Consider the following 19,930-nt stretch of genomic DNA (forward strand, 5'->3'; position numbering starts at 1 on the left):
TATTCTCAATGATAAAACTGTCGAGCAACATAAGAAACTTCCGATAAAGCTTTCGGTTGCTCAATACGAGCTCCATAGAAGTGTTTGGTCGAGCATGAAGAAGCCCGCGATTACACGCAATGTGACTCGAGCGGCCGGTCGCGCAGCTCTCTCTCTCTCCCTCTCTCTCTCTATATATATATACATATATATATATATATACGTATATATATATATATATATATATATAAAGAGAGAGAGAGAGTACATTCACCCCATTTAACGATCACAGTTGTGCCCGCAATGTGCACTTTCTCATTCCATATTTTTCGAGTACTGTTCACTGTCCTGCCATTTTTTTAGCACTGTAGCAGTGGCAGTGAATTGTTACAACTTCAAACAATCGAGCGATCCTGCACTCACCTTACAGTCCAAAACGACTCTTGTCAGGTCAGTTGTCTGGATTTCTGGCCGCTTACATTGTTCCCATGATTGTAGCTCTCCTTTCATGTACCGATGGTAAGACTGGGGAGTGTTACCATCTGTACATGAAAGGTCGCGCAGGTCGCACACGACCTGCGCGACCTGCTCGCTGCTGCACACTGGCCTTCGACGTGGCGAACTTTTCGAGCAGGCTCACACCCGTGGACGGGTTGAAGCGCTGCTCGCGCTGAAGTCCAGTGTCGACAACGTACACCACATCGTTGACGGTGATGCACGTTTCGGCGATGTTGGTGGCCAGTATTACCTTGCGCACATCTGCTGGTGGAGTTAGACAAAAAGAAATAGAAACTTTATCGACTTTCGCCTATAGACAGTCTATAGACTTTGTATCAAAAAAGTCTAAATCTATAGAAAGGCAAGGTCGTGTATAAAAAGTCTATAGGCTTTCTATATATACATTGAAATCGATACTTTACTATACGTGTTAATTAGGATTTCTTTTTCTCGCTTCACTCGGTCCTAGCAACGATGCGGTTCTGCTTCCTGTCCAATAAACGTTATCACATGTAAACTGTGTGCCTACCCTTTGCTTCAAAGCTCTATGTCCGAAATATTCGGGGCACGAACAGCACGCGCGTTAGAGGTGTGAGATAGCACTCTCGCAAGTAATGTAGCGAGCGCAGAGCTTTCAAGGAAGTAAACGCAAGCAATATACGGAATACCTAGAGCAGAAAGAACAAAGGACGGGTCGAGAGAGGACAAACGCTTGTCGTGCCTCGACCTGTTGTTTGTACTTATATTGTGCTACGTGTTCTATTATCCAACATGCCCAAGACTATTGCCTTCTGAAACGCGGATGACACCGACGGCAATCAGTGTATGGGAACAAGATAAGCCGGCCCAAATGGTGCCCATTTCCATCACTGCATGCCCGCAGTTCATGAGTTATCTTACTCCCAAATGGAAGCAACAACTTGTGCATGAACATGACGAAACTTGCTCCGCCTCAGTGTACAAGGACCTTTTTAAAAAAGCCTGTAGCCGTGCTTTGGTTCTTCAGTCAGGGCGTCCTAGACAAAGCAGTACAAACACTTAAAGTGTAAAGACTTGAAGGAGTATAAGGGTGTAAATCGGTGCATTACTCCCACGCTTAAACTAATGCTGTGTAGGCGTGTGATTTATACGCCGATTTTCAACCGGATTCGCTTTTTTTAGGTGCATATCTTAACGCTCACGCAGCTCTACGGGACACATACAGCTATAGAGGCCTGTTGAGATGGTCTCGAGTGTCGTGGTCGAGCATCAGGGGCAATCACCACCGGAGTTGGATCACGGTCATAACGAAAAAAACAGTCAATCATTTCTCAATTTGACAATGACTCTGTGTTCGTAAAACAGCACCTCTGTGCAAACAATTTTGCATTTCCGAGAACCAGAAACAATGCAGAATGTATGTTTCTTAAATAAAGGGTGCCTCCCACGCCGTATTACCAAACTAACTTTTCTAACATGGACATCTAACTGCACAATACGCGCTTTAGAATACGAACAAATCGATACACTGCTCGCTTTCTGCCATTCATGCTCTGACGCAAACGTAAACCGTAACGTGATGCCAGCAGTATTTACGGCACAACTCGCTACACTACAAAGAAGATTAGGGAATCACTTCCACTTCGAGTAACCTATTTGGAAGTAGTTAAATAATCTAAAGCTGTGACTTCGCTGATGGGCGCATGCCAAAGGCGTGACAGGGTGTACTGCAGTTCATTCTTGGTTTTTTAGTAGATCTCGGCGAGGATGTATTACGCTGCAGAAATTGTACAGCAGTGTGAAATTGTCGCATGCCTGGACCTGGTAATGAACGCTTTGGATGTTAAGTTTCAGGTCTTCCATATGGGTTTAATTGTAGTCATATAGTCATATGCATGTCTCTGTGATAAAGGCAATCATGACTACGTCAAATAATTATAGCATCAGCATTGTTAAGACATTTCGACTAGACTTTTTGTAACTTCCCATGATTACCGTTAGCTATCTTGACAGTAATTTCACAAAATCTGTCGGTAAGATTTGTGGGAATGGTTAAAGACTTCATCGTCTCTACATTGGGCAACGCTGCTGGAAACTGCGTGAGAGCATACCGCGAAGTTGAGCACGTGCTGGGCCGTTGCGCAGCTTACCATTTGAGTGACATGGAAGAATCCCAATAGCCCAACGTGTGCTGCAGAGATCGAAAGTGAGATTAAGACAAGAACAGAAAAAAAAAACCGTCGCGTGTATGCCAACCGATTGCTTTCTGATTCGGGTACACGAAAGGAATCTAAACATATCCTGCTAGTTAGACAAATGGCAGAAGCAAACCACAGTGCCACGTTGCCAAACAGTCATATAGAAGCACCACATTCAATGCAAATGAACGTACTGAATATCATGCACATTTAATGATGTGTGCCATGATGACGGGTCTACGATAAGTGAAGATAAACGTCGTTGGGCAGAATTACAGTAAACGCTAAGCAGGATGGAACACAGAGATCGTGTTTTCACTGCAAGCGGGAATGCACACCGAAGAGTGGCTTGGAACACGACTAGTACATATTTGACGGTGAACGCGACGTGTCGATATGTATAGTGATCACGTCACGGCGGAACATGACAGTGTCGAGTGTAAAGAAATAAAAAAGACGTGTACCGGGCAAAATACCGTGAAATCAACTTGTGTAAAAGTGGTGATTTTGTTTTTTAAGGGCCAGTTGAATGTTAGTTTGTTCTTTAAATATAATTAAGGCCGCTATACGTGAATACAAGGTCTACTATAAACGCATAGACTAGGGCCAGCTGCCGGTATATACGGAGCCTTGTACGACGTGCGACTTCCGGTCGCGTGATGGCTGTGGGTGCCACAGAAGACCGCGCTGCAGAACGTAACCATGAGAGAGGAAGCTTTACCTCTTAGCCAACGGCAATGCCGCCTGTTGAGATACATGTAAAAGGCGGCAATCCTTTTATGAGGCAGCTGGAGGACTTACTTGTGTGAAATTTGTGGAATTTGAGAGCAGATATAATATTCTTGGGGCTGTAACAATGAGATCGGCCATGCACAGCTAGCGCCAGGGCGGCGCCACCATCGCTGGTTAGAAACGCCTCCGACGGCGTTGACGAGAAACGCGTGTGTGGACCGGAGCCTGTTTGTACGTTGAGTGCGCTTTGTCCGGATGGATTGCGGTCACGTGACGACCATGGATGCCACAGTAGGCCGCGCTGTCAAACATCGCGATGAAAGCGGGTTCGTGCTGAACAGGAAATTGGAACTCGGGGCTGTTTCGGAGTTCGCCTACTTGGCGAAAATCGAGGATTTCCAGAAAACGAATCAACCCAGTTCACCTGCTCGTCGCTCCATGCAACCTGGATCGGTGATGCTGCCGATTATTTATAAGAAAGGTGGTTCGCTGGCCACCGCTCCCGTTTGCTCCTACGAGAAGCTGGAGGTTGTGCCGGACACGGCAGTGATGCTGGACTGTACTGCACGTGAGAGGGCTCGGCTGCATCGTGCACTTCCGGACGCCGCGAACAGCAGCCTACCTTATTTTTTTTTTGCGTGAATCGATACGATGAGAAATCAAGCGTGATGAAAACTGTGCACTTTGCGACTGCCATGGGTTGTTTCTTAAAGCGCCGTGCGCGATATTTTCGAAGCTACCTTATTTTTTCGAATAGAGCAAAGGTTTCTTTGACACAAATTAAATAATGGTGTTTTACGTGCCTAAACCACTTTCTGATTACGAGGAACGCCGTAGAGGAGGACTCTGGAAATTTAGACCACCTGGGGTTCTTTACCGTGCAAATAAATCTAAGTAGACGGGGGTTTTCGCATTTCGCCCCCATCGAAATGCAACCGCCGTGGCTGGAATTCGATCCCGCGACCTCGTACTCAGCAACCTAACACCATAGCCACAGAGCAACCACGGTGGGTAAATGTTTATTTTGCTGAAAAGAAATGTTACCAAAAATGAGCCATCAACCTATATGCACGACCAAACAATCTCGACATATGTTTAAATCCTATTTCATTAAAATATTACCGGCACGGCGAGGATCGACAGTAAGATTTTGCAGCCGTTTAGAGGTACTGAACCTTCGTTTGAAGCAAAAGAATAAGACATAAATACCATGTCTGCGCCCCTTTAAAAGGAAAATTTTTTGCAACGATAAAATAGACAGAACTGAGAAAAATGGTCGGTTATATCCCAAATTATTCCAAATGTGAGTGTGAGGTGACGGGAGTGGTTTGATTGTGTAGAATATCTTTGTAAAATACAACTAGAACCAGCTTAGCGATGGTAAGAAGAGAAAACTGATGAACATATCTCGAAGCCGGCTTTTTAAAACATTTGACAAGCCGAAGACGGTGTTTTCACAGCTGTCTTTTTGTTCATGCAACTGCTGCTGAAACCCTTCCTCGGACATAATCGTTGAATGTCCCTTTTTACAGTCCTTTGTGCTTTTTTTACTGTGCCAATTGAAGAGATACAGGAGTATGAAAATCTGTGCGACTGGCGTCAACTGCAAGTTACATTCCGCCCCCTTGAAGTTAGTGACAGGTAAGCGCGCTTGAAGTAGACACGTGCACGCAGACATGAAGGAGGACACTTATACATTTCGTGTTTGCGTGAAAGCGCCTAACTCAAGTACGCTGCTTCAACGTCATGGCTCACAAACTACGCCTTGAATATCGATTACGTTGTAAGTAATGCCCCTCCATTGTGACAAACTTTTGTATCTTCCTCTGCGACGACTACATGCAGTGCTGGAAGGATTTATCTGGAGGGGGGAGGGGAGTTGTTACGGCTCTTTTGATAGCAAGGACGCCTTCAAAACGGTCACTCCTGATAAGCCCCGTAAGCTCGGGGAATAAAAGAGCACTAATTATAGTCAGAATCTGGAGGACAGGACGGCTACATCCCTCCGGACTAGTTGCCGGTGGCACTCTGACGTAATTGGCGCGTTGTCCTTATGTACCAGCCACGCTATAGGTACCCGTCTCTGCTGGCTCACCACGCGCTATAAACGTAGCAGGACCTATCTGTATTCTAGCTGATGGGTCCGTCGGAGCTGATACCAAGCCAGGATTTTTTTTTCCATTACGGACTATGATCATGGCGAATAAATGCAAATCAGATATCCACCCGTTCGTAGCAATTGCTACAAAGGAAACCCATACGGGTTCCTCGAAGGAAAAGCCTCATAGTTGAAGAAAGATTCGTCTGATTTGCCTTTATTCTTTACTTCTCTCCACCTTGCGGGTTTCCGCTGAACCACTACGTCAAACACTTGCCTTTGCTTCGTGTTGTCGACAAATTCGACTTCGCCCTGCCATCTGCTAGCCGCCTGGTTAGCTCAGATGGTAGAGCGGCTGCCCCGGAAAGGTGGTGGTCCAGGGTTCGAGTACCGGACCAGGACGAATCTTTCTTCAACTGTCGAGGCTTTTCCTTCGAGGAACCCGTATGGGTTTCCTTTGTAGCAATTGCTACGAACGTGTGGATGTCTGATTTTCCTTTATTCTTTACTTCTCTCCACCTTGCGGGTTTCCGCTGAACTACTGCGTCGGACTATAATCATGTTGTAATTTTTCTTAAGAACATCGTTACGCCTGTAAAAAATTGTGAAGCCTCTTCCGACTTGCTCTCTGCCACCCACGTTTAATAACAGAGATTGCGTCACTGTTCTCGGTAATACGCAGTTCAGTGTAAAGCTCCGCGGCAGCTTTCATGTATTTCCTCCCAAATGAAAGCACGTTCACTCGACTTGCGCGTCACTAAGTACCAGTGTGTTCAACGGGACAGTAACAAAGTTTTGGGAGAACCAAACGCATGTTGTCGTGCACCGACTGTTTGGTTAATAAGCAGTGCGGACAAATACAAGCTCAGTCCCCGCGCGGAATTCCACTTCCCGCCGGGAAGGAACCACGAGCCACATCGAAAACGGCGCTTCCTTTCGGAGAAGGCGGAGGTTAATACTTGTGACATAATGGCAACCGGGCAAAGGCACATGCTAAATACTGCTTCACGAGTTGTATCTGCGGGAGACTGCCGCTAAGCGTGTTTTCTTTTAAAGTTTATTTTTGTTAGCACAGATTTTGTTACGCATGGGTGTTCGCATACATATAAAGGAACGCATTTGATGAGAATAAAATATCGATTGCTTCGCGTAACTTGAACCAAGGACTTAAAAAAAAAAAGTGGTCAGCCGACGCTGACTGAAACCAAGGGCATATGGTTTGCCATCATGTGGCACTCCTTAGAATATATATATATATATTTTTATATTCCGATCAATCAGTCAATTAACGAAGATGAATGGTACAGAAATTCATATATTAACTTTAGGGCCAAGTGCGCTTCGTTGCGCTGTGGAGGGGATTCGCAAACGACTGATCTAACTTCTTGCGGCAACGAAAATCCCGCGTAGCAGTGTGTGGGTGTAGGCCAGTTGGTTATTCATGATATTGGGAAGTTACCGCAAGAAAACACGGGCCTTGAAGAAGGGGACAACACGAAGCGGTCTTGATGCGCGGTTATTCTTTTCGGCGTTTAAAGATAGCCCGCCAAATGCGAAATAAAGCCGCCGGACTGCGTTCATGCGCTACCGTATTGCTTAACCCGGCTCCGTGCGAAACAACCGCGCGCGCGAACCGTGGCGAAGTGAGCGGCCGCGGCTCTAGGCATCGGCTTGGCAGTGAGTCAGCATCTTTGGCGGCGGCACACGGAAAGGAAGCGCCGTCCTCCCCGATAAGCGATAGGCTCGACGAGCGGCGGGGGGCGCTGCATAAATCTTGGATTTTGCGGTTGGCGTAGGCGAAAATTTATTACCCTGCAAAAACTGTGCAGCAGCAAGTTATTGCTGCATGTGGAGAAGTCGTTATGAACACCTCAGATGTCAGTTTTCCGGTTTTGTATGAGGGTTCACTCGTCCGACATGCGGCTTAAATATTATTCTCTCAATTTCATAATCAGTACTTGTGTGTGTACTACCTCTGGCCATGTGTTCATATTCATGCCTCTGTGGTTAAGGCAATCGCGACGAAACCAAACGATAAAAGCATCACCTACACTGTTAAAGCATTTCGATTATATATATTGTGAAGTCCTTTAATATTAACGAGCCAGCGTGACAATGATTTCACGAAACCTGCCGGTAAGGTTAATGCTTAATGTAATAGGTAATATAATAGGTAAGGCTAATATTTAATGTAACGACTCAATCTTATCTGTGCATTAGGCAACGCTGCTCGAAACTGTGTGCGAGCTTACCACGAAGTTGACCAGGCGTAGTGCTAGGCTGTAACTCGGGATGCCGTGGTGTGACATGGAGTAATCCCGACAGCCTACGTGTGCTGCAGAGATCGAAAGTGAGATTAAGAGAAGATGGTAGAACAGAAAAAAAGAAAAAAAATCGTTGCGTGCCTGTCAACCGACGGTAATCCGATTTGAGTGCACGAAAGTAATCTGTATGTTCATTTCTATATAGGCAAATGCCAGAAGACAAGCACAGTTTAAAGGACAGAAACGTACGCAGGTGATGCACGTTTCATGACCAGTGCCCTGATGGCGTATCTATACAGAAAATGAATATAAAAAACGTTGGGTAGATAGACGCTAAACCCTAAGTAGCGCTGAACAACGAGATCGAGTTTCCCCTGGAAGTGCGAATACACGCCGAAAACTGGCTTGCAATGCGTCGAGTGCACTAGTAAGTGTCAACAAGACGCGTCGATACATATAACTATGAGGGAACGGCGGCACATGACCGTGTGGAGTGCAAACACGTACTGAACATGTACTTGGTGAAGTTGGGTAACATGACAAGTTTCTAGTTTTTAACAGCTAGTTAACCATTAGATTGTTTTTAACACTATAGTTAAGAACCGTATACGTGGATTCAAGGTCTGCTCTTACCACATAGACTAGGGAAAGATTCCAGCGTACGGACCTTCGTACGACACGAGATGTCGGTCTCGGGCGAGCTTGGTTCTCAGCTGAGTGGATGCCATGGTATACCACGCTGCAAACCGTTGCCAAGAAAGAGGAAGCTTTAGGTCGAGAGGAACTGCGATTCCGCCTGTTCAAATACGCACAAAAGGCAGAAATGTTTTTACGAGACAACACCGGGACTAACTTGGAATGAAGTTTGTCGAATCTAAGAGGAGAAATTATATCGTTCGGACTTTAATAATGAGAGCGTGCACGCACAGCTAACGCTAGGGCGGTGCCACAATCCCTTGATAGAATCGCCGCCGACGGCGTTGACGGGAACACTCGCGTCTTGACCAGCGGAAACCGTTTGTACGCCGCCTGTACATCGTTGGGCGGGGGGGCGGGGTGGCAGGATGTGCCAACCGTGGATGCCACCGCAGGCAGCGCTGTATAACGTAGCCATTAAAGTAGGGGCCGTATAACGTAAAACTATTCCAATGTGTTTTTATTCCATTCTCCTGACATCAAATTGGCGTAACCACTCACGCAAGCACCGGCCGTTCACCCGCAGGGTTGTCTGAACAGACCAATCAAACGCTCCACTCGTTCATAGGAGGTCACTTTTGTTTGCTTTATAAACGAATAACATTTCCTACACTGCGGCGGTTATCTAACTTAACAGTTATCCAACTGGCTGATAATAGGCGAGGAGCGCGCTCAAATGGAGAGGGACTCGATGGGGCCGAGCCAGTGCTCTGATAAACTATAACCGGATGAAGAGGGGGGTGCCGGCTCCTGCGAATGGTCCACTTTCCCTGACTCAGTTAGGGGTGGCTGGTCGAAAATGGCAGCGGCACGCAACGGAAGCTTAAGAATGACGGTAAAACGGACCCTGAGCAAAGAAGAGTTGGATGAACGACGTCGTAAACGTGCCGAAAGTGCTCGAAACGTTACACGGCCACGCAAAAAGTGTCATAATAGGCCAATAAACCCATGCTCTCCGGCAGGTGTGAGTAGCCAGCGCCTGAGCGATCAGCGGCAGCCATGTTTTATTCCTTTCGGAACGGGGCAGCCTGCGGCTATTCAGAAGGAAATTCAGTTTTGTTCCGCACGTTAATGCACCTTTAATGCTTACGCGTCATTTTGACATGGTAAGCTTTTACGGTTTTTCGACGTCGCGTGAGAGGCAGATGAATTGGGTGCAGCCCGAAAACTTTACCAATAGCCGAGGGCTAATGGGAAAATGGCGTCGAATCAGAAATAACTATTTCTGTTTTGTTCGGTCAAATTATGCATAATCAGTGTGTACACGTGATGCCAGATGGGGAGCTATTGTGGATTTCGGGTCGTCGCGTGACAGGCAGGTGAAGTGGGGGTGGTACAAAAATGTTTTTGCCCAATTGCGGTGGGTCGATTGCAGAATTGCAATAGAAAAGTTTTGAATAGTTTTACGTTATAGCGCCCTAGGTTCGTGCTTAAGAGGAAGCTTTAGCTCGGGCCCAACTCTGACACGGCCTATTCAAATACATGTAGAACGCGAAAAATAAACGTTCTTCTGTCATACGCCCGGGACCGATTTTAATGAAATTTGCTGCATTTGACAGAGAACGTAAAATTCTAAGGACTGTTGGAAGCGGAATTTCGATTTAGAGCCTGGCTTTTTCGCGAACGATTTTCAAAAATTAGAAAGTTCGAAAAAAACATACGCACAAAGTTTATAAATTAATAGCTTTGCATCAGCAACAGATATCGCAATTCTGTAAACGCATCCATTATATCATTCAAAGCGGACAAATTCGATTTGTCAATTTATATTTGTGTGAATTTGTTACGTTGTGTACAAGTGTTCTGCAAAAGAGTTCTGCAAAAGTGTTCTGCAAGTGTTCTGCAAAAGGTGTATTTCCATATTACCGAATTTTATTCAGATTCTTGTATAACATGCTAAATTTGTCTGAATTTGACGTACTATCAGAACCTATTAGCAGAATTGTGCTATCAAGTTTCGCTGCTGTGTTATGAAGTTGTTGAGTTAATTGTTTCTTTGTGAAACTGTGAAACTGTGAAATTGTGAAATTGTGAAACTTGGGGAGAAATTTCTTGTGACTAGTATACCAAGCAAATTTCTCATTTAAGGCCTGAAATCTTTACAAAATTTCATGAAAATTGGTAAGTCGGTGCGTTGACCCATACGAAAATTTTTATCGAAAGTCTATACCCTGACTATAGGCATTTGTCTATGAAGTCTATAGACGGTCTATAGACATTTCTTTAGACTGGTATGTAGACAGTCTATGGACTTATGGCCGTACACTTTTTGTAGACTACTCTTTAAAAGTCTGAGTCTATAGGCAGTCCATAGACATTTCTTTAGACTAGTCTATAGACAGTCTATGGACTTATGGCTATAGATTTTTTATAGACTACTCTATAAAAGTCTGAGTCTATAAGCTTTCTATAGACTAGTATATAAAAAGTCTGAGCCTATACACTGTCTATGTGCTGTCTATAGATCTGTCTATAGGTTAATGAAAATTTATTTTTGTAGACAATTGTCTGCAGCATGTTTATAGACAAGTGTGTAGGCTTATATTTCTTCTTTTGCAGACTGAGTTCTATAGAATATCTAGAGACAAATGTCTGTAGACTATCTATCGACTATACCTATAGACTAATCTATAGACTGTCTATAGACTTATAGTCGTACACTTCTTATAGGCTATATAGGCTATAAAAAGTCTGAGTCGATAGCTTGTCTATAGATCAAAGAAAATTCACCTTTGTAGAAAAAAGCCCGCAGAATGTTTATATACGAAAGTGTGTAGGATTATACAGTTCTATTTTTTAGAGTGAAGTCTATAGAATGTTTATAGACAAATGTCTTAGACTATCTAAAGACATTTGTCTATAGACGTTTTAAAAATTTCAGTCTACCAAAGTAGAATTATATATACTGTTCTACTCTTGCAGACTGAAGTCTATGGAATGCCTATAGACAAATCTCTACAGATAATCTATAGACTTCAGTTTACAACAACATAACTTTATAATCCTATGCACTTTTTTCTATGACATTCTGCAGATGTTTGTCAACAAAAATGAATTTTCATTAATATATAGGCGGTCTATACACACAGACATTTTATAGACTAGTCTACAAACAGGGTATAAGGTCATAAGTCCATAGCTATCTGCTATCTACAAGTTAGCTTACATTTTTGTTTAGATATGGCAGCAAAAAAATTGAATGTATTTATGTATGTGCACCTGTTGTTTTTCATCTGCGCTTATGCATTAACGTTAGTAGATTAATAATGCTCCTGAACCAGCTGTACTTTAATATATGTTGCTTAAACAGAAAGAATTGAGTGCTAAATCATGCAGTGCAAAAAAGAAAACAAATGCACCGGCAATCAAGTTAAACCATGGTATACTTCCTTTTTTACGCGCATCAACTATGGCGATAAAATCAACAAACCTGAGCGATCACTTGACGTAAAACATTCGGTATAGTAGAAGTGAGAACAACAGCGCGTTATCAAATCATGAAAATGCGAAACCGATACTATGCCCGAGTCGCCTGCGCTACATGCAGCCGGTTTGCGCTACGATATGCGCTTACGTAATCATGATCTATTGACGCAAGACATCTTTGCTAAAGCTTACCGTTCAGTATAGTTGATGTATGATGCCACAAAGAAGACACGCATGCACAGACACCAACGTTCTGGCAGACACTGCCCACCGCTGCAAGCGTTTACGTGCCTGGCGCATTCGTTGAGAATTCAAATTGACGCGGACAGATGGCGCTCATTGCGCAGGCGCAGGAGCTCCGCGAGAGGAGGCGCGCGCGCTCCGAGAAGTCTGTGCGCCTGTTTCTTTTTTTTGTCTCTTTCTCTCTCTCTCTGCGCGCCATGCGCACCGGAACGGGTTGCTTTTGTTTTCAATTTTTCATCCTTTTATCGCGACAGCGTTAAGGAGCACGCGTCGCAGAAAAGCCGGTGCCGTCGGCGTCGGTGTCAGCGGCGTTGGCGGTGAGCGATAAATCGCAGAAGGCGCTTCATAAATAAAAAACATCCTGCAAGACGGAGTCTCCGGAGTGCGCGACGGAGAGGCTACCACTGAGCCACGAGTTCGTTCCTTCAAAACGGGACAAAATCGCCTCTAGCGAAGGCGGTGTTGCCTTAGAAACGTGCCCTAGAAAGTTATACTGCGGTTTATATCGGTAATTATGACTTATGTAACATACAGAAGTCGCTGTTTCGCGAGTAGCGAAGTATGTTTCCGCTAAATTTCTTCTGCGCTCTGCGCACACGCAGAGCCATCTTGCGGCAAACACAGAAGACCCCCTCCTCACAATGTATGGCGCTGCCCCGACACGTGGCACGCCACTCGCCCCATGACCGCGTCCACCTTCATGGCGCGTCGGGGCCCGGCTATCTCAGCCGATCGCGACGTTTGGCTGGCGTAGCGCGTTTGAGTAGGTGGTGCGAACGGGATGCGATAACGCTATCGCATTCCACTCTATAATAATAATAATAATATTTGGGGTTTTACGTGCCAAAACCACTTTCTGATTATGAGGCACGCCGTAGAGGAGGACTCCGGAAATTTTGACCACCTGGGGTTCTTTAACGTGCGCCTAAATCTAAGCACACGGGTGTTTTCGCATTTCGCCCCCATCGAAATGCGGCCGCCGTGGCCGGGATTCGATCCCGCGACCTCGTGCTCAGCAGCCCAACACCATAGCCACTCCACTCTTGAAGGCGAAGCTTAAGCGTCCTGTATCACAAACGCTGTGGGCTATCGTATGAGACTGGAACGCCCACATGGATGAATGCGCTGTTTGTAAAAGCCGTTAAAGAGCCCTTCAGGCGCTTGCATTATCGCCAGCGACGATGAGTAATACAGCGCATTTGTAGCATATCTTCCAGCGTAGCACCAAATGTGATGACCACACGTACGTTAGTGCTAATTTTCCGCTCCGATGATAGATCAAAGCAATCAGTACGGCAATGAGGTACTCATATGCGTGGCTGCGCAGGCATACCGCCTGCAAAATACTGAGTCGGCTCAGAGAATTCGGCACATATTTTAAGTGAATGAGGAACTCTGATGAGTTCATAGGGCAGGATATCAGTCAACGAAAAGCCGCGCAATGTTAGTGATGCAGCCGAGATATGAAGACAATGGGAAAAGTATCTGAGAATCGGAGGGCACACAATGCGCACACCACATGCGCGACATCGGTTCCACGCACACTCACAAAGTCCGCGTTCTCAGCTACAAACATTACGAGTTTCTGTGCTGTTAGCTTGATGCCTGTTTGGAATCCACTTGTAGCTAAAGTTGGCGTTCATATCATCCATTATCACAATTGGATCGGCGTTTTGCTTTCCTTATCCTACTGCCGCAAAAGTCATGCTATGACAACTGTGAAGACTCTCCTGTGATTGGCGAAAGCGACTACGTAGGTCCTATCATGTGGTGAACAAATGCAGAGGTATAGTTTATTGCCATCTTCGACTGGTCGTTTCTGAGCGCTCAAGAGCGCTCTCGCGAGCGGCGTTGTCTTCGGCTGGTTGAAAGAGGGTGCCCGCCCTGCGTTCGGCTGGTTCTTCTCGATTGCTCTCCTCCACCTTCGAGCGCTCTGAGGCGCTCCGAGCCCTGTCCTCGGAGCAGTCGTCGAAATTGAAACGTCATCGCAGAGCCGCGTCGCTGCTGTTGGCGACGGCCCACCGTAACCTAGGCAACCTAGGCCACTGCGACGAACGCTCGTCCCGCCGGCGCGTCCGCCGGTTTTCCCGGCAGCGCTGGGAGCTTTCGATAAGCGAAACATCGGACGTTGGTAGTAGTCACGTGGTTTAGCATCTGCCATTGCCTCCTCCGAGAGCGAGTTGCACGTTTGGCTTGCGCGCTCGTCCTCTACCTCTGAGCTCGGGGAAGGCCGGATCTGCCCGCCTCTGCTTCGGGGGATGGAAGCGACCAGCCGAAGATAGCATATGTGTATACTAAAGTCTACAATTAGGCTCTACAGCAATCTCAGCATTATACAACTTCAGTGGCTTATATCGAACGCAGCTCCATATTATGTCCCGGTACCTGCGCTTGGTTGCAGCGTACACGGGCTGGGCCCAGATTAACGATTTTTTTAACATGACCTTTGGTGACGTCCCACCTCATGGCCTTCATCGGCGGCGATATAGGAAGCCATGGAGAATATTTGCAATTGTAAAGAAGGATACGGGATGCTTCACTTAATTTGAGCTAGACTAACATATGCAAATGGGACGTAGCTGGAGAGAACCAAGTTAATGTTGTTTGCCATCCCTTGGAGATACTCAAACTATATTTTTTGCATTCCCCTGATTAGATATTTCGTGTAAATAATTTCTACATTATGTTAATTAGACGAATATTCTCAATGATAAAACTGTCGAGCAACATAAGAAACTTCCGATAAAGCTTTCGGTTGCTCAATACGAGCTCCATAGAAGTGTTTGGTCGAGCATGAAGAAGCCCGCGATTACACGCAATGTGACTCGAGCGGCCGGTCGCGCAGCTCTCTCTCTCTCCCTCTCTCTCTCCCTCTCTCTCTCTCTCTCGTGCGCCTAAATCTAAGCACACGGGTGTTTTCGCATTTCGCCCCCATCGAAATGAGAGAGAGAGAGAGAGAGTTCATTCACCCCATTTAACGATCACAGTTGTGCCCGCAATGTGCACTTTCTCATTCCATATTTTTCGACTACTGTTCACTGTCCTGCCATTTCTTTAGCACTGTAGCAGTGGCAGTGAATTGTTACAACTTCAAACAATCGAGCGATCCTGCACTCACCTTACAGTCCAAAACGACTCTTGTCAGGTCAGTTGTCTGGATTTCTGGCCGCTTACATTGTTCCCATGATTGTAGCTCTCCTTTCATGTACCGATGGTAAGACTGGGGAGTCTTACCATCTGTACATGAAAGGTCGCGCAGGTCGCACACGACCTGCGCGACCTGCTCGCTGCTGCACACTGGCCTTCGACGTGGCGAACTTGTCGAGCAGGCTCACACCCGTGGACGGGTTGAAGCGCTGCTCGCGCTGAAGTCCAGTGTCGACAACGTAAACCACATCGTTGACGGTGATGGACGTTTCGGCGATGTTGGTGGCCAGTATTACCTTGCGCACATCTGCTGGTGGAGTTAGACAAAAAGAAATAGAAACTTTATCGACTTTCGCCTATAGACAGTCTATAGACTTTGTATCAAAAAAGTCTAAATCTATAGAAAGGCAAGGTCGTGTATAAAAAGTCTATAGGCTTTCTATATATACATTGAAATCGATACTTTACTATACGTGTTAATTAGGATTTCTTTTTCTCGCTTCACTCGGTCCTAGCAACGATGCGGTTCTGCTTCCTGTCCAATAAACGTTATCACATGTAAACTGTGTGCCTACCCTTTGCTTCAAAGCTCTATGTCCGAAATATTCGGGGCACGAACAGCACGCGCGTTAGAGGTGTGAGATAGCACTCTCGCAAGTAATGTAGCGAGCGCAGAGCTTTCAAGGAAGTAAACGCAAGCAATATACGGAATACCTAGAGCAGAAAGAACAAAGGACGGGTCGAGAGAGGACAAACGCTTGTCATGCCTCGACCTGTTGTTTGTACTTATATTGTGCTACGTGTTCTATTATCCAACATGCCCAAGACTATTGCCTTCTGAAACGCGGATGACACCGACGGCAATCAGTGTATGGGACCAAGATAAGCCGGCCAAAATGGTGCCCATTTCCATCACTGCATGCCCGCAGTTCATGAGTTATCTTACTCGCAAATGGAAGCAACAACTTGTGCATGAACATGACGAAACTTGCTCCGCCTCAGTGTACAAGGACCTTTTTAAAAAAGCCTGTAGCCGTGCTTTGGTTCTTCAGACAGGGCGTCCTAGACAAAGCAGTACAAACACTTAAAGTGTAAAGACTTGAAGGAGTATAAGGGTGTAAATCGGTGCATTACTCCCACGCTTAAACTAATGCTGTGTAGGCGTGTGATTTATACGCCGATTTACAACCGGATTCGCTTTTTTTAGGTGCATATCTTAAAGCTCACGAAGCTCTACGGGACACATACAGCTATAGAGGCCTGTTGAGATGGTCTCGGGTGTCGTGGTCGAGCATCAGGGGCAATCACCACCGGAGTTGGATCACGGTCATAACGAAAAAAACAGTCAATCATTTCTCAATTTGACAATGACTCTGTGTTCGTAAAACAGCACCTCTGTGCAAACAATTTTGCATTTCCGAGAACCAGAAACAATGCAGAATGTATGTTTCTTAAATAAAGGGTGCCTCCCACGCCGTATTACCAAACTAACTTTTCTAACATGGACATCTAACTGCACAATACGCGCTTTAGAATACGAACAAATCGATACACTGCTCGCTTTCCGCCATTCATGCTCTGACGCAAACGTAAACCGTAACGTCATGCCAGCAGTATTTACGGCACAACTCGCTACACTACAAAGAAGATTAGGGAATCACTTCCACTTCGAGTAACCTATTTGGAAGTAGTTAAATAATCTAAAGCGGTGACTTCGCTGATGGGCGCATGCCAAAGGCGTGACAGGGTGTACTGCAGTTCATTCTTGGTTTTTTAGTAGATCTCGGCGAGGATGTATTACGCTGCAGAAATTGTACAGCAGTGTGAAATTGTCGCATGCCTGGACCTGGTAATGAACGCTTCGGATGTTAAGTTTCAGGTCTTGCATATGGGTTTAATTGTAGTCATATAGTCATATGCATGTCTCTGTGATAAAGGCAATCATGACTACATCAAATAATTATAGCATCAGCATTGTTAAGACATTTCGACTAGACTTTTTGTAACTTCCCATGATTACAGTTAGCTATCTTGACAGTAATTTCACAAAATCTGTCGGTAAGATTTGTGGGAATGGTTAAAGACTTCATCGTCTCTACATTGGGCAACGCTGCTGGAAACTGCGTGAGAGCATACCGCGAAGTTGAGCACGTGCTGGGCCGTTGCGCAGCTTACCATTTGAGTGACATGGAAGAATCCCAATAGCCCAACGTGTGCTGCAGAGATCGAAAGTGAGATTAAGACAAGAACAGAAAAAAAAAACCGTCGCGTGTATGCCAACCGATTGCTTTCTGATTCGGGTACACGAAAGGAATCTAAACATATCCTGCTAGTTAGACAAATGGCAGAAGCAAACCACAGTGCCACGTTGCCAAACAGTCATATAGAAGCACCACATTCAATGCAAATAAACGTACTGAATATCATGCACATTTAATGATGTGTGCCATGATGACGGGTCTACGATAAGTGAAGATAAACGTCGTTGGGCAGAATTACAGTAAACGCTAAGCAGGATGGAACACAGAGATCGTGTTTTCACTGCAAGCGGGAATGCACACCAAAGAGTGGCTTGGAACGCGACTAGTACATATTTGACGGTGAACGTGACGTGTCGATATGTATAGTGATCACGTCACGGCGGAACATGACAGTGTCGAGTGTAAAGAAATAAAAAAGACGTGTACCGGGCAAAATACCGTGAAATCAACTTGTGTAAAAGTGGTAATTTTGTTTTTTAAGGGCCAGTTGAATGTTAGTTTGTTCTTTATATAATTAAGGCCGCTATACGTGAATACAAGGTCTACTATTAACGCATAGACTAGGGCCAGCTGCCGGTATATAAGGACCCTTGTACGACGTGCGACTTCCGGTCGCGTGATGGCTGTGGGTGCCACAGAAGACCGCGCTGCAGAACGTAACCATGAGAGAGGAAGCTTTACCTCTTAGCCAACGGCAATGCCGCCTGTTGAGATACATGTAAAAGGCGGCAATCCTTTTATGAGGCAGCTGGAGGACTTACTTGTGTGAAATTTGTGGAATTTGAGAGCAGAATTAATATTCTTGGGGCTGTAACAATGAGATCGGCCATGCACAGCTAGCGCCAGGGCGGCGCCACCATCGCTGGTTAGAAACGCCTCCGACGGCGTTGACGAGAAACGCGTGTGTGGACCGGAGCCTGTTTGTACGTTGACTGCGCCTTGTCCGGATGGATTGCGGTCACGTGACGACCATGGATGCCACAGTAGGCCGCGCTGTCAAACATCGCGATGAAAGCGGGTTCGTGCTGAACAGGAAATTGGAACTCGGGGCTGTTTCGGAGTTCGCCTACTTGGCGAAAATCGAGGATTTCCAGAAAACGAATCAACCCAGTTCACCTGCTCGTCGCTCCATGCAACCTGGATCGGTGATGCTGCCGATTATTTATAAGAAAGGTGGTTCGCTGGCCACCGCTCCCGTTTGCTCCTACGAAAAGCTGGAGGTTGTGCCGGACACGGCAGTGATGCTGGACTGTACTGCACGTGAGAGGGCTCGGCTGCATCGTGCACTTCCGGACGCCGCGAACAGCAGCCTACCTTATTTTTTTTTTGCGTGAATCGATACGATGAGAAATCAAGCGTGATGAAAACTGTGCACTTTGCGACTGCCATGGGTTGTTTCTTAAAGCGCCGTGCGCGATATATTCGAAGCTACCTTATTTATTCGAATAGAGCAAAGGTTTCTTTGACACAAATTAAATAATGGTGTTTTACGTGCCTAAACCACTTTCTGATTACGAGGAACGCCGTAGAGGAGGACTCTGGAAATTTAGACCACCTGGGGTTCTTTACCGTGCAAATAAATCTAAGTACACGGGGGTTTTCGCATTTCGCCCCCATCGAAATGCAACCGCCGTGGCTGGAATTCGATCCCGCGACCTCGTACTCAGCAGCCTAACACCATAGCCACAGAGCAACCACGGTGGGTAAATGTTTATTTTGCTGAAAAGAAATGTTACCAAAAATGAGCCATCAACCTATATGCACGACCAAACAATCTCGACATATGTTTAAATCCTATTTCATTAAAATATTACCGGCACGGCGAGGATCGACAGTAAGATTTTGCAGCCGTTTAGAGGTACTGAACCTTCGTTTGAAGCAAAAGAATAAGACATAAATACCATGTCTGCGCCCCTTTAAAAGGAAAATTTTTTGCAACGATAAAATAGACAGAACTGAGAAAAATGGTCGGTTATATCCCAAATTATTCCAAATGTGAGTGTGAGGTGACGGGAGTGGTTTGATTGTGTAGAATATCTTTGTAAAATACAACTAGAACCAGCTTAGCGATGGTAAGAAGAGAAAACTGATGAACTTATCTCGAAGCCGGCTTTTTAAAACATTTGACAAGCCGAAGACGGTGTTTTCACAGCTGCCTTTTTTTTTCATGCAACTGCTGCTGAAACCCTTCCTCGGACATAATCGTTGAATGTCCCTTTTTACAGTCCTTTGTGCTTTTTTTACTGTGCCAATTGAAGAGATACAGGAGTATGAAAATCTGTGCGACTGGCGTCAACTGCAAGTTACATTCCGCCCCCTTGAAGTTAGTGACAGGTAAGCGCGCTTGAAGTAGACACGTGCACGCAGACATGAAGGAGGACACTTATACATTTCGTGTTTGCGTGAAAG

At 45.6% G+C, this 19,930-nt stretch overlaps 1 protein-coding gene across 4 annotated transcripts in view; it reads right to left on the minus strand.

The window, feature by feature from the left end:
• LOC139051806 (uncharacterized) overlaps positions 1 to 19,930 on the minus strand; it is a 280,388-nt gene that overhangs the window by 40,943 nt on the left and 219,515 nt on the right. For 3 of the 4 annotated variants that reach the window (XM_070528799.1, XM_070528798.1, XM_070528800.1), the window contains exons 38-43: positions 17,436 to 17,476; positions 15,232 to 15,570; positions 8,382 to 8,487; positions 7,737 to 7,819; positions 2,607 to 2,647; positions 403 to 741 (exon numbers count right to left, since the gene is read on the minus strand). The gene's annotated coding sequence lies outside the window, so the exon portion shown is untranslated. Of the gene's footprint in view, positions 1 to 402; positions 742 to 2,606; positions 2,648 to 7,736; positions 7,820 to 8,381; positions 8,545 to 15,231; positions 15,571 to 17,435; positions 17,477 to 19,930 lie in introns of those variants that run through there. The other variant, XM_070528801.1, reaches the window with a different exon arrangement.

This window comes from Dermacentor albipictus, unplaced genomic scaffold, assembly GCF_038994185.2.
Source record: "Dermacentor albipictus isolate Rhodes 1998 colony unplaced genomic scaffold, USDA_Dalb.pri_finalv2 scaffold_14, whole genome shotgun sequence".
NCBI classification, from domain to species: domain Eukaryota; kingdom Metazoa; phylum Arthropoda; class Arachnida; order Ixodida; family Ixodidae; genus Dermacentor; species Dermacentor albipictus.